We start from the raw sequence: 13,350 nt of genomic DNA, 5'->3' as shown, positions 1-13,350 counted from the left end.
CAACTCTCGTTTCATGATGTCACGTACTCACGTCTGCGACTCGCTCGACTTTATTCCGCTTTGTTTTGCGGAGGTGAGAGGACATAGTGTTGCGCTCGCTCGTGTGTATCGGTTGTGTTCAATGTTTTCCTTGATAAATCCATTTTTTGTGTGAATAAACATTGTATTTTGTACGAAAAGTGTATTCTTATTGGACGGAACTGTGTTCGTGCTCGATTTGAATTGGGAATCATTCATTTGCGCAATCGTTCGTGAGACTCGATGTCAATAAACTTGTCGGTGGTATTTTATGGGAAAGGTGTGCCGCGTCGCGTTTGTACCTGTATGCGACGGGTGGGTGTTTTGGCTGGGATGGTGTCTGGGAGGTCCGTGATGGGGCCGGTGGTGGCATGGTGCTGAGGCGAGGTGAGTGGCTTAGGTGGCGTTCGGGGCCGCAGGGTGGCGCGGGGGACGCGGGCGGGGGGGCCAGCGTGCATTCACCTCTGACCCGCGCGCGGGGCGATCGCCGCTCAAGGTCGGTGCGCCGCCTGAAGGTCGCTAGTCACGTGACGGAGGGTGCCGATCACCCCCGCCCCTCGCTGCGTCCTTCGCACCCTTCATGTTTCGTCTGATACTATCGTGCACAAAAGTGCATCACTTGATTATTATTATTTTATTTACTGAGATTGAAGTACCAAATAAAATGAAGGAAATCCTATCCTACTATGAATGAACTTGAACAACAATCACTTCACGAGCTCGTGCCTCTAATCTTATTAGACTTTACAATTTTGTAAATAACTTATTATTGTTGTGAGAACAAAATATTATTGAAACAAGTTGTTTGTCAACACCTTATCATTTTTATTACACTTTTCTCCGCACATAATGTTATCAATGCCAAATTAGTTACTAACCTAGGTACCTATCATACTTTCCTAGTAACTCTCACACAGACAGAAAATAACTTGTTAACAGTTATAATAATCTTATCATCATTGTTTCGTGCTGGCGAATTTGTATTTTAGATAACGGTGCACTAAGTGTACCCAGTGGCGGGGCAAGACCTAAATTTGATGTGGGCAAGACAGATTTCGCGAGGCCTTGTTCTGTGGCGAACTGAATTATAAAAAAAGTAAATATAAAAAAACAATGAACACTGACAAGTTTTTATTCATAAAAATACAAATTAGATTAATATTAAAAAAAATTTTTTTGAGGCGCGAGGCCCCTTGTACCGCGAGGCCGTAGGCAGTGGCCCACGTCGCCCACGCCTTACGCCGCCACTGAGTGTACCTAGTGGCTGTGTACACAAACACTGCACAGTTGAGGTGCAATTTAAAATAACAACAGAAATAAAACGGACGGTCTTTCAATTTACAAAGAAAATAGAGACATGCAGCAGTATTTTTGTGAGACATGTTTGCGTCATCTAAAGCCATGAAATAGAAAGAACGACTGATATTTCCAAACAACACAGGAATGTGATTGGGTGTGAGAAAACAAGGATTTACAAGACCATAACAGAAGTCTATCTTACTAGTCAAAATCAACTCCTATCCAACACAAACATAAGGACTTGCTTCAAATACAAAGTATCTGAACCCTCGATGCAACCTAAATCTAAATTATCAAAAAGGCACCAAACACCTACAAAAAGCCATCAAGATGTTTGAGCAATGATTTACTTTATCATCATCATCCCAAAATGTTACAATGATTTTTATTTAAAAGTTGTTTAGACGACAAATTGAGAACCGAAGGCAAAAGAAATGGAAAAAATAGAGACAAGAGTGGATTTTCATGATTTTCAGAGCCAATTTTTGACGAAGTCACTTGAATTTTCCAATAAACTCAATCTTATCGAGTGTAAAAATACCTTGCTCTATTTTTGTAACAATCTTACCAATAAATCCAGTATTTACCGTTCAAGCTTAAGACAAATACGCTAATTATTTCGTCACAAATCCGTGGGAGGAAATGTATTGTTGATTCAAAATGCCGATTAAGTGAATATTGATATTCTAATTAAACAACGGTACCGTATAAGCTCGGACTCCGCCGTTGAGCAACGGTTGTTTGCATAAGGCTGCTTTACGAGCCGGATTAATTTGTAGACTAACTAAAATGCATGTTATTAATACAATGTTTTGTTTTACAGAGCGTTAGTCTTACGAAATAGTTGTAAACGATCGATATGAGATAATGAGACCCATGTGCAGCGAATTGATCGTAATTCGCATGTAGCACTCTTCCAAGGTAGCTGGTACTCCTCCACAAACACAGATAATAATAAAGTTTGAAGAGCATCGTCAAATATGGCCCAAGCAACTTTCACTCATTAATTTATCATCAATAATTTCGAAGCTAATTTCTGGTATCACTTAGCACAGAATTCGTGGAAGAGCAAAACAGTGTACCTACAGTGTTTTATTTCTTATATCACTAGGTACTGGCAGATTAAATCTCGTTATGAGCTTTAGTTGCCGTCATCAACAAAGAAACATGCTCAGCTGATGTCCGTCTGTTCAAGATCTTTGGACCAAGTAAAAAATAAGTTATCATAATGGTTTGGCGAATACACATGTAACAAATTAAATGAGTCAATTATGGTAATGCGCTTAAATTACAGTGTACTCGCTCCGCAAGTATAAAGTATTGTTATAACTTTATCTTTAAACAGGCCGTTCTCCTACAGCATTGGTTTAATTGCAAAATGAATGTCGAAATAGGATCTTGGCTGCTTATTGTTTGTTCGGAGCCGGATGGAATTGATTAGTTGCTGAACTACAGTAATTAGCCATTAACTGTTCGCCAGAAACGCCAGATCATGGTGTACTTGGTTCGTTTTACCGTCGCCTTCTCCAGTTCGTTCACGCTTCCGCTTCACAGTTTTATTTTCTCCTGTTCAAGTCAGATAATTTGAAAAAGTAACTTTGACGGTGGATTTATTACTTCCTTCGTCTGTCGTTGCAGACTTTTAAGTCCTTTGCTGCTTCAATTTAAATCAAGTTTCATTCGAACGAGTTTTAGTCTTTATAATAGCATTGCCAGTTTGCCAGGTGTCAGGCGAGACGTCCCGAATTCCGATTAAAAGGGGTCTGGCGACAAGTCCCACCAGTGCATCCTCGATTGTTCAACGTATCTATTCTTTGTCTGCACCTTGATCGAATTTTTTTCAGCTTTCACATTTGCAACTTTCTCGTCTCTCTTTAAAAATGGACATCCCGATCACTCTATTTAACCGTTAGTCCTGAAATTTTACACACTGCACTTAGCAACACTAGTCTTTAATTTTGAAAAGTCAAATGTATCAAAAACCTGGCGAGCAATTTTAATATTGCAATCCGCGGAGACGACCTCGAATTTTATTTTAACCAGAATAGACTTGTTTTGACGGCCGTCGTAGTCTTTATCGCTATAAAAAATGGGTTTCTGCGATTCGCCTGTTACATTTCTGAACCATGACTGTTTAATGTGGAGTTGATTAAACAATATGGCCATAAACAAATGAGCGCATGAGACAAAAGATGTGCAAAATGAGTGTACAATGTCGAGCGCGAGTGTTCTCTCACTACTTTCTCGTTTGGTTGTGTGTGTGGGGTGTTCTTGTGTGCTGCGGCCGGTGACCTTGCTATCAGGCGGAAGCGCGCGGCCGCGTGAGTCAGCGCGCGTCTGCCGCCGAGTTCGAGGGAGCAGGGACCTTCGCGGTGCGGTCTATTCCCACTACCTACTTCCATTGAGCACCTATGATGAGCCAACACAACTTGTCGGGCCTCTCGGCGCGCGAACTCGCCGTTTCTTTGTTTCAACCCGTTCGAAATTTGAATTTGCCGCTCAATTTTGACGTTTTTATTTTTTATAGATTACTGGCAGCCTTGGAAATGTATTGTTATAATTTATTGAAGTAGCTACAAACAATAAAAGTTGTGATCACGTAGTTATGGAAATAACGGAACTTCCGTAATTATAATTGAAGGTTCTTGTGTAGTTAGGTAACCTACCTACCAGAATGAATCTTCCATCGTAGTAAAATACTAGGTAGGAGGAGGTATCATCCGTTACACACCGGTCTATCTAGAAATCAAATTTTTTGCACTTCCAGCATCTGTGAATGATGTCTGATGAAATTGTGTGGTGATTCACTCTGAATTTCATCAGAATTCTTTGTTAGTCACAAAATTGACCAAGCGTGTCTTGTTGCGAAACATGTAGGGTCTTTGTGGGGTTCTATCGATTCTGGTTAAACTTAAAAGCCAAAAAAATCAAAAGGAATGAATACTTTTTATTTTTTATTTTGCTGCCTTGCCTTCATTTTTGAAATCAGCACTGGCCGGAATGAAGATAAGAGGAAAAAAAGTAATAAGAACACGTCATTCCAGCGTTGCACTGGTTGCACGTTGCCAGCAAGAAGTAGCTTCTCATAATAAAAAAACACAATAATAAGCTTGTTATGCAATAATCAGCTAAGCTGCAGCTTGCACCTTTCGGAGACACACAATCATGGCGATGCTATCTCCCAACCGTTACTCGATACGGCTTACAGCTCGGAACTGTTACCGATAATACCGAAGCGATACCATCGACTAGGGCAGCGGTTCCCGAATGGTGGTCCGCGGAACCCTGGGGTTCCGTGGAAAGGCCGCAAGGGTTCCGTAAAAAATATTATCCCACGTTTCGTGACCGACGTTGTTCGCTCGCACCGACTTGTTTACGCACAAGGGAGGGGCAGGGCGTGCGGGCGGAGTAGCACGGGGGTTCCGATAGGAAAAGTATAATCAATTAGGGTTCCTTGGCAAAAAAAAATTGGGAAACCCTGGACTAGGGCAGCAGTCAATGGCTTAACGCCCGTATTCACAAACCACTATGAGGTCTCATAGTACGCGTGGACGCACAGGGTGACACACGAACCAATCACAGAGCTCTATTCAACGCTGTGTTCGATTTGCTGCTTCACTTAAGCAAGCATCGTTTGTGAATACGGGCGTTAGTCTTTGAATTTTGTAGAGAAAACTTGACTTCGTCTTGATTGGAACTTGGAATATCGTTCGTATTTTTGATGAGCGACACAATAATAAGTAGAGTCGCCTGTAGAGTCGCCATCAATCCATGACTTGAAACTGATCAAAAATATGAACTGCCTTCCTACCCAATGATTCAATAAGTATGCGACCAATAAGTAGACGAATTTATGGAAAGTCTAAATATATCCTAATTATTATCTTATACGAATTGTACAAATCATATTCGCATGTACGATTCTAATACACTTTATGCGAATCGGTATTGTTGGCAAAAGCGAAATATGTCGTACAGGGTGGTAGGTACCTACCGCCTACCTAGGTACTCAAAATTACCCCTAATAAACTCGTTTTCCTGCATTCTCTCTTGACACTGACACCATTAATTTTATTATTCTTATAATACGGCTTATAAAAGCTTTCACAAATCCATTAAACAAAAAATAGGAAACAAAGATATCTTGTATAATAAATCGATAGAGAGACATGCTACTTATTCATACTCGCCTTCATACTGTTTGTCATATCCACAAAAAAGCTCTCAGGGTTGTCAAAAATATCGATTACATTTTTTTGGGTGTCCAATTACAAATTTACAATAACCAATATTCAAATCGTTATTATATTCCGGTTCGCTGGTTACATGACCTTTTAAATTAAAATACACTTGTAGTTGTAAACTTTCGTAATGGTTTTGCGATGGACAACTGAATCAGGTTGATTTTACGTCGAAAAGCGCATGTTATGCAAACGTTTCTATGTTCCTTATTGCACAATGCAGATTTAATTATTTGTATCCTGGAATTAAACAATAATGATACTTCACCAATTCTAATTAATACACAGATAGCTGGAAATAAAGTACCTAACCACTTCAAGACCGTAAGGGGGCGTCCATAAATTACGTGAGACAATTTTGGCCATTTTTCAACCCCCCCGCCCCCCTTGGTGAGATTTGGTGAGATTTTGCCTGACCCCCTCCCCCACCCCCCTAATCTCACGTGATATTTAATAAAATTCCTATTTTGCATTGCCTATGCTTCGAGTCTATTAGATTTATATGAAAAAATCAGTAACCCAGTGTCGTGCCACGCGCAGTGCAGGGTTCCGTAGCTTCCCATCGTTTAGTAAGACAAGCAATTGCTTCAACCTAGTACCAGTTTTGTGATTCATAGTTAAAATTACTAATTGTTAAATTTTGCTACTAATGGTTAAATATTAATAAAATGAAAACTAATAGTTAAAAAATGTACTAAAAGTCAAGTTAAACATTGTTATAAAATCATTTTTTTCTGTTATTTAACCACTTGTCATTTGACATCTGTCAAATTTGACTATTGGTTACTTTAACTACGAATACATAATATTTTCATACGTATGTATGACACTTTTTAGGGTTCCGTAGTCCTGACAAGGAACCCTAAAGCTAAGCGTCCACTTGTCGGTATCGTACGCAACGGACGCATCGTACAAAACGGATAAATGTTTCATAGTGCGTCCACTGTACCGGCAGCGTACGGATTATCGACGGTGAGTGCCAGCATACGGATTGACGATGCCAGTTCATTCGGATTTTCATAGTGAACGCACGTGTGGACTCTGTGAGAAGAATGGAGGAAAGCGATGAAGAACAATGCAAAGCGAGCGCCGGACTGCGTCCACTGATCGGCATTACGTATGACGTCATCGGCAGGCATCGCAAAAGTTGCCTCTCGGAGCATGGTGAAGTAAATATGAAAAGTGACTTTAGATGAAGTAATTGCTTGCTTCTGAAATATATTGTGGTAACGACAGACAACTACGGAACCCTACACTGCGCGTGGCACGACACGCACTTGGCCAATTTTTTACGCAATAGCGATGCCGATGACATTTTTTTTTTAATTTCGAATTTTCTTAATTTCGACATTTATTCTGCATCTTTAGTGTTCACAAATGCAGATGGAGCCATTTTTAGTTTAATTTGATTAGACGGTTTGGAATAAATTGTCATTATCATCATAAAAAAACATTTTTTTTTACTTCAATAACCTAGTTTTCTGCCAATTTTACTCTATTTCTTGCGGGAAAAATTACGTGATATTTTCCGAGACCCCCCCTCTCCCCCACGTGAGATTTAGTGAGGTTTTCGTCGATCCCCTCCCCCCCCTAAAAGCCTCACGTAATTTATGGACGCCCCCTAAGTTGGAAAGTTTGGAAATCAGTCTAGCCAGAGATTTGGGTCTTAAAGATTGTCCAAAATCCCAAAATAATTTTATCAAATCAGTAAAGAACCCAGCAAATTCACTCGGACGAGCGTCTGGATAATCTGGACACAATCATGGCTCTAAGTCTTATGTATGCCGTCAACTCTTAACTCTACCTTCAAATAATAACTTTAAAAAGTCAATTGCACGTCCGCGAGGGTCAAGCTGCAGACAGATCGCAAGTACCATAATAAAGAAAAGGAATCAATTTTTGCTGAGGCAGTAGCTAAACGCGATGCCACTGGGCGCTATATCCAGCCAGATAAACATCAAAATCTAGCCCCTTTCCTAGACAAGGGCAAATCTGATGAACCTAACGTATCTATGCCTTATAGAGCTATCTTCCATCTTACCCACGACCCCTCATTGCTATCGGGGACATCAATAAGATATTGTGCGATTGTAACTGATTATTCGGGAAAATTCAGTGTAGGTTACAGATCCTTGCTAAAAGCTGTACTTACGTAACAGGAGATCTAAAATAGCATGTGAATCTTTATTTTGTGATAATGCGTGCAATTTTGTAATAAATCTGTGGTTTGCTGGTGCATATCGTAACTTATTTTTGCTAAAACTAAGTGGAGGAGTGGAATAACAGGGTGATGTCATAATAATTTGGCATTCTCTAACCTTTTGCCTTTCTTATAAGAATTGCTTACATAACAGAAATTAAAATTTTATTGCGAAAAGATGGCTTTTTGTAATTACAGACGTGGTTATACCACATAATATTAGTAATACCTAGTCGCGGCAACTTTGTTTTTGTTATCGCTATCATCACGAACTACCTACTCGCTGTAGATCGTTTAAAGATCAAGATTGTACTTTTAAAATTTTAATTCTCACTGTTTTGATAAATACTTCTTCTTTAAGGTCCAAAAGACCACCAGCCAAGATTATGCATTCGGCTAAAAATCGGTTTAAATTACAAAACATCTGTGCGGGTCAGGTGAACGCGTGGTTCTTTCACACTGTGACCCCGCCGGTTGCGACACCAAAAGTAAAAGGCTGGATGCATGGCCAACCGGTGGCGGGCGCAGCTTACCTGCAACTTTTACCTGATCTAGTAGTATCAAGATCTACTAGCGCACTGTAAATACTACCTTCGATATTATACGAGTGTGTACAGTCGACTACACATAATAAATATTCAATATCCTTAGACGTTTTATTCTGCGCTCTAGTCCCAAACTAAACAAAGCTCGTACTATGGTTACTAGACAACGGATATCCGACTTGATTTTTAAGTACATAAATAAATACAGACAGAGTAGCTACAAAAACTCAGCTTTTTAACCGAACCCACTATAAAGGGACAGTCTGTTAACAGACTATCGCTTACAAATTTTGTCCAGCTCATATGCGGTAAAACATCGGCTATCCCCCTGATTGTAGACTCTGACCTCTGACTTTTTCACTAATAAGTTAAATCCTGAAAGCATTAACGCATTTCAGAATTAACATTATCTTCCGCTTAAATGTTAACTGAATAACTTAAGTAGCTCTTATACATAATGCAGATTTAAAAAAATAAGACTTAACAAAATTGCAAAAATGTGTGCTCTGAAAAGCGTTTTCATCATTTTTTTGACTGTAAAAATACTTAAACTATATTTCATTCAATATTTTCTAAACTCAGCTGTTTTTATTGCTACAGTATCAAGGGGTACTAAGCGCTCTAAGTTCGACACAGACTGAAATCTAGAAGCAAGCTAGACTATGTGGGAGTAACAAACTTTCATATCGCTCATGCCCTTGATTTAGAGCTACTTTTACCAACGTTTCTATCTTAACTCAACCTTAAAGTCTTTAAGTAAATGTCATTTTATAAATTGAAAGTTTTATGTACAAAATATGGCAAAATACACAGCTTTTAAAAAGGATGCTGATTAAATATTCATTCCGTGAAAGTGCCTTTTTACCGAGAAATTAATCGCTTTGTTTGTTATGTTTTCACTGCAAATGGTGAATGCTTTACTATTGTGACTTGTTTTTACTCGTAAAAATGTGTATAACACAAATTAAAATAAACTGATAAGCTTTTAAGCCAATAGAATTAGGAACTATGGAAAGTAATGGTCATTCAAAAAAAAGTTTTCTTTGTAGCCAGTTTCAACAAAAATATCTTAATAAATTAAGTCTTCTCTTGTAGATTTTTAAAAAAATGCGTTTAACTGGGATAGTCACAGGCAGTAACGTACAGCATCGTTTTAGCGATTGAATGCATTGTTTTTGAGGGTAAATAAATAAGGCCCCAGGCATCATCATAACTAATTCGTCAGGGCACTTATAACGTTGGGTGCCGATCTTGATATTTAAGGCTACTCCAAAAATCTGTTTATGTAGTTTTGGATCTATCTGTCACGGTCGCAAATTGATGGCAATTTTTGACACTTCGGTAATTGTTTACTCAGAGTTATCCCGTAGTTTCTCATCTCTCCGATCCTTCTCTCAACAAGCCCGATCTATATTTTTCTGATCTTTTGATCCCTCTCAAGCCCAATCTAGATTTTTCTCATCTTTCGAGCCCTCAAGCCCCGCGGCTTGGTAGAGCCGTGTCTTTTGCAACGGTCTGCTCGACCAAATTCCGCGAAGTTATTACTGCGTGACTCACGGGCTGGCCAGGAACAGGTTTTGAGGGTTGAGAACTAATGGCTTCGGAATCGACGTTCTATTCTTGTGTGATTAATATTTGATGGGAAATTGGCAGTCGTCAGTCAGTATTTGCAACTAAATCTGCAACTATCTTTCCTATCAACTATCTATCAAATAAGGAGCAACTCGAATATAATGTTAATTTTACCTTTTACCTATTGTTGTTTAATGTGTAACTCTATTATCTCATTAGTTTTGTCAGTGGCGATCTCCTGGCCAAATTCGTCACTACACTATTTTGGCTGTTCTTATTCTCTCATTTTTAATCCATAAATTATTAGCGAAAATGTCAACCAGTAGCAACCCTGCGCAGGCGCCGGGTGACGTTAGGTGCGTCCACCTTAGGGTTGTCAGACTAGGTTAAGGAAATTCCGGGACAAAAATACAGACCCTTTTGGCATTTTATTCTGATAGCCTCTAGCACATCCAAAAATGAGGAACACGTGGGTTTATTATATCTGTATATTTGAGAAAAATCTAGTAATGTTATTTATAATGTACTTAATCGCCAAATTCCGATTTATCCAAGTAAAATTACTGAACACGGAATAAGGCACCCTATTCCAGGATAATCCCGTATCTCCCGGACAGCTGGCAACCCTAGCCTACCTTCCCGCGTTGAGTCACTACGCCAAATTCTTGTGCTGCATTTCAAATGATTGTCCTTGACTTGTAAAAGCATCCATTTATGGCGTTATGGTTTAATAAGCTCACACAATCGTTGACTCACTGATGCGATGTGCTGACTGCGATATAAAAGCACCTGTGGTATTATTTATATTAATATCTGACAAACGATTTGGCGCTTTACGAGAGAGAACGAACTCAACCTTCGTTAGAGGTCGCGAATTCTGTCCCTGCTCCCTGCACAACCGAAACAGATGGACTGGTATAGAGTGACTGGATGTGTAGGATAGAACCATTATGCTTCTTCTTTTTGAGATTATGTCGATACTTGTAGTCTGTCACCATGGTTGTGGTAGTTTCAGTTGTACCATATTTTATGATAACTTATTTTCAAATCCCGACGGAAAAAAAGGTAACTAGTAATAACTTTTGTAGCATAACTGCCTGCAGAATAGTAGAATTCGTAGAAACAGGCAGGTAAAACATGGGCTGGAGCTAGTCCTAAATACCTAAAAACAAGTGTTATTTAGGGTATGATTTTGGTTTATTGCAAAATCGTACAAAAACTGCCACCAATGGCTTCAAGGAAAAGTCGTAAAGTTATTAAGTTATTACGCACTCAGGACCGTATTGCAAAACCATGGCGATGGTTTGGCAACCTCTCAGTCTACTTGCAATGACTCATTAAATTTTTTCATTCATCTTTGTCATTTTATGCCCTCCGAAGTAGGTGTTAGTAGTGCAATGTGCATTCAAGTCAATGGCGCCCGGTGCACTATTATGCAATCAGATAGAAGCAATCCGTAATGGCCTTTAACTTACTGCCTAATTAGAAATGCAACCGCCAGATAGTAATAATAAGCCTATAATCAGGTTAAAAAATATTGCATATCCTTATACTGTCTCTTTATTCCCTCAATATACCCAAGAAATTACTCCTGATTGAGATGATTGTAGAGATGGGTAATGCAGTGTTTCTCAACCTTTTTCATGACTTGACTTTAGCCCCTAAAGTTTAGGGGGTGTAAGATGGTACATAACCATACATAGCGCATACCTACTTACTTTCTACATGATTATTGTAACATTCGTTATACCTATTTGATACAAGCTTTCCTGCTTAGTGCAGAGACCGCCAGAATAAATTGTACAATGTGACATCTTTTAGTAATAAATACTTTTTTACTTTTACTTTTTACTTTTATTCTCAATTCTAAACCACCCGTCATGCCTCCACTTGTAACTTTCTTTATATAACTAACCCACTAATGTTTTATCTTCTTTACAAAGTAAGGGCCTTTTTCTAGCCTATGTCTAATATCTAAATCTAAACCACAAAAAGCCGTTAGTTATATTCAAAATTAGCTGTCTGGACTAGAAACTCAACAAACCCGTATCGACATTACATAGCAATTTCCGGAGCTTTTTTAGTCTTAACGAACGCCAATTAAGTAACTTTAAATTTGGCAAAGGTAAACTCAGTCATAGTGACGGCTGGACCGGTTTGGCTAGAGTTGTGATCATGATCCATTACAAGATATGTTTGGAGTCCTTTGAGCGTGGATTTTTCAAATTCAAGTCCTTCAACATTTTAGGACAATTATACACTTAAGTTGCTACTAAATCCTTAACGACTCTACATTCTATTATCCAACTAAAATCAAAGCTTTGAGTACATATTACAAATTGATTTTCGTGGTAATTAATATGTCAAATGCAGTTACTTTATTGTAACGAACTAATGCCAGTTTGGCCATCAATCCCTAATTTTTAAGTGACCCCTATGAAAACAAAATTCCTGTTAATGTGTTACCATAGGGGTCACTCAAAAATTAGGGATTGATGGTGAAAATGGGCATAATTTGAATAAAAATACGGGATTCTCAGGATTCCCACTAACTACCACCATTACGTTACCATTGCGTTGTGAAACTCTAGTGTAGGCAGGAGCTAGGAGTTTTACCCTCAATAAAAGCCATTTTTGTAGTGGATGACAAACTTTAGAACTTATTTTTAGAGCGGCGACGTGCTATTGATAGATGTAGAGTCCTTCCTTTTAGACTAATATCTTATCATCTGTGCTTTTAGAGAGGCTGCGTTAGTCTCCTATTTGAGCAGACTGCAGAGCAATAAATAAAAATGTGGGCGGGTGACACTAATGCTAAATATCTGTAAAGTAAGTAATATTAAAGAAAATTAATAAAAATACATACTTCATAAAAAAATCTAATAAAAATGGAGGGGGTGAGGGACATTCAAGAAACGTGGTTAATGTTTACGAGTATTTTAAAAGTCGCATTGGTAGACCTTGAAATGGTCATAATAGAGTCCATATTATTATTATCTGTCGCATTTATATTATTAGTCTAAATTCACGTGCCACATGCGTCAACAGTCCATTAACGCCACAAATCATCCAGACTTCATAATTGAAGAGTTCAAAAACCGGGTGTGACGATCTGCGTTCGTATCGGTTCAGTTTTCCTAAGAAATGTCAACCGACGGAATGCGGCTGTGTCGGCCGACCCATTTCCCCCCTCGTTGGTGGGTGGGTACCGGTCCTGCGTTGCCCCCGATGCGTTGATTCCGCGTTGCAAAACCTCAACGAATCGAAGTGCGCAAGCGCTTGAGCTGCAACTGCAACGCTTTGATGTTTCCTCCCTATATCTTTATCTTTGGGGTTAAAGTTTGACTTCTGCTATCGTGGGGTTTTTAACAAGTAAAAAGGTTGGTAAATAACGGAGTTATCGAACTCTACAACTGTTATTTGATTGTCATCATGGCCATAGACTGTACCTATGTCTGATATGACGCATCATCAT

The 13,350-nt window shown here is 39.0% G+C and overlaps 1 protein-coding gene across 1 annotated transcript in view; it reads left to right on the top strand.

The window, feature by feature from the left end:
- The first annotated feature begins 49 nt into the window (after positions 1–49).
- LOC135080079 (nuclear hormone receptor FTZ-F1 beta) overlaps positions 50–13,350 on the top strand; it is a 44,293-nt gene continuing 30,992 nt past the window's right edge. Inside the window, exon 1 of the mRNA XM_063974759.1 lies at positions 50–405. The gene's annotated coding sequence lies outside the window, so the exon portion shown is untranslated. The remainder of the gene's footprint in view (positions 406–13,350) is intronic.

This window comes from Ostrinia nubilalis, chromosome 2 (genome assembly GCF_963855985.1).
Source record: "Ostrinia nubilalis chromosome 2, ilOstNubi1.1, whole genome shotgun sequence".
Lineage (NCBI taxonomy): Eukaryota > Metazoa > Arthropoda > Insecta > Lepidoptera > Crambidae > Ostrinia > Ostrinia nubilalis.
This window is presented reverse-complemented; position numbering and strand designations above follow the sequence as displayed.